Here is a 7715-nt window from a genome sequence, read left to right as displayed (position 1 = left end):
GAAGATCGCCCATGAATCGTTTCTACGGGAAGATTCAGGCCCTGTAATGTGTGGGCACTGGTATGCAGGGTGTGCAGCTGCGTCTACTGTGGCTGAGCAACATTGTAGGCTTTGGAGCAGGGCTAACTTATATTGAGGTACAAATGGGCCCTCAAGATCATGCACAGAACGCTTTTATAGGGAGGCATACAGGGTCAAAAATTTGTCTAACATGGAAAAAGAAATAGTGGACTAGGATTGGGCTGGAGACCTCTCGTTCGGAGAGCCATCACAAACAGTGAGTACGAATGTAACGCCTCGAAAAGCTATAAGCAACTATATTCACGTCTAGGTTGGTTTAAACTAAGAGTCACAAGAAAGGCGCTTTTCAAAGAAACAGCTTTCGGCAGCGGGCATGGGAAAGCAGAGCCCTCCACCCAAACACAATCGATTTCAGCCCCATTGATGCACCACACTCAGCCAGATTGGCACGTTTTTTTTCTTAGTGACTCAGAAGGGGCGCCTAAATAGTTTCATTTGCGCTTTGATTAGAAGAGTTTTTGCGATCATCAGGCTGATTTTTATTTTATTAAAATGTGGATTAAATAGTTGGTTGGAACGTCTTGCGCTGGCAGTAATTCGGGCACAGCAGGATCGAATTACCAGCCACAGGGCACAACTTCAGCGCGAGCGAGATGGGCGCCGGAGACAAGCGATGGTGATGGCGATGCCGCCGCATTGTTTGTTCTTCGTCTTCTTTACATTTCCCCCGCGTGAAGAAGTCGCCATCCTGGCGACTCACGCAGAAGGGACGACCAGAGGGTTGTAATACGGCTTGAGGCGGCTAACATGGACAACCTCACGGCCGCGGCGGCGGTGGTCGGAAGAAGGGCTGACTAGCACGATGATGAAGTTAACAGGAGATGTGCGTCCCAAGACGCGATAAGGACCGTGGTTTTTCGTTTCTAGTTTGCTGGTGGAAGGAACGCATAGCCAAACGAAGCTGTCGGCCAGGAACGTTGAAGCAGCGGTATCGCTATCATGCTGATTTTGCGATAGCCCTGAGTGTTGGAGGTAAACGTGCGAGTTAGCTGACGGCATTCCTGTGCCTTCTGTACAATATCGGACAAAGCACTGTACTCAAAGGCACCTGGATGGTATGGCAAAATTGTGTCCAGAGTACAAGATGGTTCAAGGCCGTATAAGAGAAAGAAGGGTGAAAACCCAGTTGCTGCTTGAGTGGCAGTGTTGTACGCGAATGTTACGAATCGCAGTACCTGGTCCCAGTTGGCGCTCCCAGATTCAGAAGTAACACACATTGCGAGCATGTCCCCTAGCGTACGGTTGAAACGCTCCGTGAGGCCGTTGGTGTGCGGGTGATACGCGGTAGTAGCCGGATGTATAGATTTGCAAGACGGGAAGAGCTCTTGGACTAGTTCGGAAAGAAAGACACGGCCTCTAACACTAGGTATCTCGCGAGGGGCGCCGTGTCGAAGAATGAAGTGGTGCAGAAAAAAATGAGCTATCTCTCGGGCTGTTGCCGCGGGAAGTGCAGCACTCTCCGGGTCAGGTGGTCGACGGCGACGATGACTCATCGATTAACGGCGGCACTGCATGGTAGCGGACTATAAAGGTTGATTCCCAGGCTATCAAACGTGCGAGCTGGAGACGGTAAAGTCTGTAGAGGGCCAGCGGGGTGGCGGGAAGTCTTGCGTTCTTGACAGGCGGTACAAGAGCGAATGTAACGATGAACGAAATTGTACATTACCCGCCAGTAAAACCTCTGACGAATTCGATCATAGGTTTTCAGGACACCGGCATGAGCGCTTTGCGGGTCAGTGTGATGGTGGGCACAAACCTCGTAGCGGAGGTGGCGCGGAATGACAAGAAGCCATTTTCTGCCGTCTGAGTTGTAGTTCCTTCGGTAGAGGAGGCCGTCCCGAATAGTAAAATGGGAGGCCTGTCGGCGGAATGCCCGAGGATGCATAGCCGCGGAAGTACTGCCTAGGATATCTAGCAGGTTAGAAACCCAAGGATCTTGCCGTTGCTCGAAAGGCACATCATCAATGGTGAGTGATGACAAGGATGCTTGAGGAGGGGATGATGAGTTAGGCGAACGTACCGGTGACCGAGAAAGAGCGTCGGCATCGGAGTGCTTGCGGCCAGAGCGGTACACTACACGGATGTCGTATTCCTGAAGCCTGAGAGCCCAGCGCCCGTGACGGCCAGACGGATCCTTGAGAGACGCGAGCCAGCAGAGAGCGTGATGATCTGTAACTATCTCGAAGGAGCGGCCATATAAGTACGGGCGGAACTTCGTTATAGCCCATACGATTGCTAAGCACTCCTTTTCGGTAACGGAGTAGTTGGACTCGGCTTTGGTAAGAGCACGGCTTGCGTAGGCGACAACCTATTCGGAGAAGCCAGGCTTGCGCTGGGCGAGGACGGCGCCGAGGCCGACACCACTGGCATCGGTGTGAAGTTCTGTAGGTGCAGTAGGGTCGTAATGGCGAAGGATTCGCGGTGATGTCAGGACATTGCGCCGCGTAGTGAATGCATCATCGCAGGCTGGCGACCAAGGGGAGAGGTTAGGGGCGCCTTTCAAGAGCTGTGTAAGGGGGCTATGATGGTTGCGAACGCTACTGCTCCTTTCCTATTATATCAGTTTTTCTAAGGGATTGAATTATGCAATGTACAAATCCGTATCCTATTGACTCCGGTACTGTTGTTTCACTGTTATGTTCTTATCGAACCTACTCACGTCAGCCTGCCACTGCAGTCGCAAGCACAAAGAACAAATGACACTGACTATAATTATGTTTCCTTATATATATCTTAATAGGCAGTGAACTTGAAGGCATCAATCGGCGTTCGCGATGTCAAATCAAAATAGACGCCTTACATTATAATGAGGCTACGAATTCTTTAATATCCAATAAGTGAAATTAAAACACGCAACTGCTCTAGGGTAATTACCATAAAACGTTTTAAATTTCAACATTACTCAAACACAAAACAATGTCAAAGGATGGTGAACGAGTTCATGAAATGTTATCAGGTCTGCTCCTTTATAATGTTGCTGTCCTGATCTATACAGTATAGCGGGACGTTTCCAAGTTTACACCCTTGGGCTACAATGTGCATGTAGAGAAGGCCGCATTCAGGTTTCACGAAAGAATTTAAGTTGCCCGGGGATACAATAATTTAAATCGTTAATCAATGAAGTTCGCAAAAGGCTGGATGCTTTTAGTGCAGTTGCTCGATTGTACTGCTCATGAATAGTTAAAATGTTTCATACAACCTGGAACCTATTTTTCCAACTCCCTCAGCAGTTCAGATTTCTCTTCAATAACTTCATATGTATATATTTTTTCCAAGATCAAGAAACAAGCGACACGTACAAGAATCATTTATTTTTTACACGAAACACACAACAAACAACCAAAATTATTTCGTCAAACGTAAAACAAAAATAGCATTTTTTTACGGATCAAGGTTAGGAAAAACAGAATACTGAGGTTATTTGAAGGAGAAAGCCATGGCTGACAGGCAATTTAAACCTAACAAGAACGAGTGATTCATTAGAACACGGAGTTTGGTATTAAGACAAGCGATATATTTCGTAGAACAGCATTCCCATTAATGGCTGCCTACATTCGTTTAGAGAGAAACAAAAAGCATTATTTAGAACAGAGGCATCCTGGCATGTTGGTCGCTGCGGGGATGTTGGTCGCTGCAGGCGACATTACGTGAGACTGACAGGCGTTTAATTTTAGCCCTGGGCACTTGAGGATGAGGACGATGAGAAGGGCTGTGAGGGCAAGGGAGAGCCAACGGTGGCTGCTAATAGTGTGAGAGTCACCCGGAATACGCGGTCCTGGTTACTGCAAAAATGGGTTCCGACAATCATTATCAGCTATTATGAAATTGAGCACAAAATGACTATGGCTAACTATTTTTACCCCCAGCATGTAGAGCGAGCAATGCCGAGAGGAGCGATCAGTCGCGATAAAACACATAGAAGGCCAAGCAAGAAATCTCACTTGTTAGGTACAACAAATACCTGAGAGCGACTTTCATTAGGGGCTAACTATCTTTAGGTTAATGGAAGTAATTACTATTTACCTTCCACAGAAATGCAATCCTACAATTTAAAAGGAAACTGCATGGCTTTTAGATAAACTGTGTAATTAAAAAATTCATCCTGGTGCGTATTTTCATTCACGACAAAGCGCCCCTAAGTAGAGTGCCTCCATTACGGTATGGTAGCACATGTGTAAAAGGGTGAGAGTAACTTGACCAAAACTAGATTTGGAAACTGCGTTGGTCGGTTCCTTAATGGATTCCAAGAGGCTCGTCCTCTCGGAATCCTCGTCCATACAGCGTTGGGTATTTGCCCATTCCAAAGCCACAAACATGACCCCACATGCAGAACACAAAAAAAGTGTGCTTCGGGGATGGTTGCTTTGGGCGATGGCGAAAATAGTCACTGTCACAGCACGAGTGGTGCGCGTGCTCACTGCCTCCTCAAATTGCCGTTCTACTTCGCCTTGGCACATTTTCGACGCGATAACGGCGCTCCCGTGTTATTATTAGACATCAGGAAGACTGTACAGTTTCGCACATCCCTATGTGCTTCACGCGTACTTAAAAAAAAAACTTGTATTACGTGTGTCACACGGTGACAACAGTGCTAGAAAAGGACTTGGACATTTAGTTAGGCACGCAACTGATGTCGGATTTATTTTCTCTGCTCAAAGCAGCGTGTAATAGTTTACCTCTAATTGACACAAAACAATTCTGCTTAATAATTAAATTCGCTGATTCACTTTATAAGATGAAACATGCCTGGCTCGCTCAATAAAGCTCTATTGCTCACTGATGTCATCCTGGTGCACGTTAGCAGTTTTCTCTTCTCTAATTACTAGCACAAAATACCCATATGGAAGCCAAAACACCCATTATCAAAGTTGTCACCTGAGGTCAGGTCAACGAAAGACCTAAACATTCGCTCTGTAGACACAAATGTGCGCAATTCAGCACTGCGAATTGATTTGCAGTAACACCAAAAAAAGCATTAGCAAGAAGTGAACCTTTGCAGCATATAACAAGAACTTAACGGGACTGCAACCACGCAGCTGTGAGTTTTTTTGCACCAATGTTAAACAATAGTCTTTTTTTTTTCTCTAAATTATTATACACGCATAATTCTTGGCGGAATACTTAAGTCTGACGATGTTGTGTAGGACTTTAGTACTCTCAGACCACCACCCGCTTTCACCGACGACCGCAAATAATTTGTAGTCGATCTTCTATTCTCGGTTTCGGTTTCAACCGTTTAGTGTTGGCTATGACTTCCATTGTACGTCCGGACCACCTCCGGAGTGAGAAAAGGGCAATATGAATGGCATTTGCAAGAATGGTGACAATTATTATGTGATTTCGTATCAAACTTTTGACACAGCCGCCTTTTTTGCAGCCTTCAAGGGAAGTCATACCAATTCACTTCCCATTTCGCATCCACCTACTGGGCAAGCTGGAGTCCACAATAGAATAGAGATGATAATCGGTGGAGATGCATCATCAGTTGCAACGCCCCAATTTGAAGTAATTCGGACTTTCGTATCAACTTCGGGACGCAGGCCTTAGTCGAGTTTCGAGTTATCTCATGGAATTTCATGTTACACGTAGCATACGTCTTTTAGAAGTAGGGAAGTTTATCTCGAGACACGAATTCCAACTCAGGACAATTGAAATGGGCGTGTAAGACTAGAGCTTCCCTTCCTTTCTATTTAACAGCTAAGACATTACGGTTTGTGGTACAGTGGCATTAGGTGAGCGTCATTCGTTTTCTCTAACCTCACAGGATTGAATTGATAACCAAGTTAGAAGATAGAGCACGAAGGCGATTTACACTGGCGACAAAAGAACACACGATCGGATATTCATGCTTTCGCCTTCACCGAAAAAAATCAGTATTAGGGAGCCTCCGCTACGTTTTTCTCGTGGTTTGATGCGAACTGAGTGTTCGCTTTGAAAAGTGCAATTTGCTCAATATTTTGCGAACATTTAGTAATAAACAAGACATTCAAGCAGTCACTAAACAGGGGAGAAATATTTATATTGAATGCTGAAATGCTGATTAACAGCAGCTTATAGGTTGATACAAAGTCTCATACCTGCATATAGTCATAAAAGCCTGGTATTTCGCGCCCTTTCACTCTGGCTCAATCTACTAATCCGTCTAGCGTGCAAATGTTACAACCCTAATAAATAAAAGCATTTCATCCCATATTTCTGTATCTAAATTGAAACAATTTGCCACTCTCATTTCCAGAGGTTAAACATAGAATGATTTGCTCACCAACGGAATAAATGTAATTATAGAGAATGACATCTTACTGTGCAACGTCATTGTTGCTGTCAATCAAAAATGACCTCGCAATAACCCTATATATTCTCCGGTTTGGCAACTTTCAAAATGGCGATCGTCGTCATATATTTTGTGTAAAAGCAATGTTTATATTTTTGTCCATCTTGACAACGTGGGCAAGTATAATTTTTCGCTATATAAATACCGAGCTATGCAGGTATCAGTTCAGTAGACACTTCTCTTGTCGAGCAAATCCCAGCAGGCTGTGTGTGAGTTTTGCTAGACTGTTTGAACCTTCCATCAATTATTATCGTCTAATGTTTTTGCAATCGCTTTTAAGAAAATGCATTTTGAACACTATACCAATGAGAGAAACGTTAGGCCAGTTATAAAAGAATGGACTTATTAATTTAGATTATATAGTACCACTGAAATGTTAGTGTTGATGGCTTGTTTGCGGATCGTTGGGGCTACAATTATTGGATAATTCTACATGAAAGCAAGGAATCTATTCAATTGGCTAGATCAAGGAAGGGGACCAATCATTGCTTGCCATCTCTAAGATTGATTATGTTGCGGGTGGAGATCCCTAGTATTGTGCTATCTGCTCACGCGTCCATTGAAGATCAGTCAGTCTTTATCAGTGACAGGCCTTACATCCTTCCGAATTTTAATGTGTTTGGGTTGACATTCAGAAAGCTGTGTACTTAGGTCAGTCGAACTTGCCATGGCCGAAACATGTGCGCTATCTCACCCTTGTGATTTCAATTTTAGTATTCGTTTGATGGGGTTTGTTGGTCCTGACGTCCTAAAGCGACTCCGGCTCTAGAGGCGCGTAGGGGAGTACGTGGAGTACTTTAACTTGCATTAAGATTTCCCTTAATGACAGGCTGTAGGGCGAGTATGAGCATAATATCTAGAATAGCGGCGCTAGGACGTCACCTTGAATGTGAATATTGCTAACATTTATTCTTCGCCAGACACATCTGCTTGAGAAAGGAGAGGTGCGCGAGTGTGATGTGTTTGGGTGCAGAGGAGAAAGCTGCGTTCGCGTGTGAAAGAGGAAGTTCGGCTTCCGTTTGAAAAACAGTTTATAGTAGGCTCCGGTGTCGTGTTTCACTGTATATTTCTTGGATGTGAGTGTTGCTAACTTTGAATTTTGGTCAGACACATCCGCTTGGGAAATGATGTGCAAGTGTGATTTATTTGTGCGTAAAGGGAAACTTTGAGCCCGGCTGTGATAAAGGAGGTTCGGCATCCGTTTTTAAATTACCATTGGTAGCATGCTCAGACGTTCTGTTTCTCGCTTCGTGTTGTTTTCATTGCGCCGGTGTTCTGGGCGTACCTCTTTTGGTTCGCGGAT

The 7715-nt window shown here is 45.0% G+C and overlaps 1 long non-coding RNA gene across 1 annotated transcript in view; it reads left to right on the top strand.

The window, feature by feature from the left end:
- The first annotated feature begins 6571 nt into the window (after positions 1 to 6571).
- The window catches only part of LOC146188462 (uncharacterized), a 29399-nt gene continuing 28255 nt past the window's right edge, over positions 6572 to 7715 (top strand). The window contains exon 1 of the long non-coding RNA XR_014707209.1: positions 6572 to 6621. This is a non-coding gene — a long non-coding RNA (uncharacterized LOC146188462). The remainder of the gene's footprint in view (positions 6622 to 7715) is intronic.

Source organism: Amblyomma maculatum, chromosome 5 (assembly GCF_055883805.1).
Source record: "Amblyomma maculatum isolate TAMU_Amacu chromosome 5, ASM5588380v1, whole genome shotgun sequence".
In the NCBI taxonomy this organism is placed as follows: Eukaryota; Metazoa; Arthropoda; class Arachnida; order Ixodida; family Ixodidae; genus Amblyomma; species Amblyomma maculatum.
This window is presented reverse-complemented; position numbering and strand designations above follow the sequence as displayed.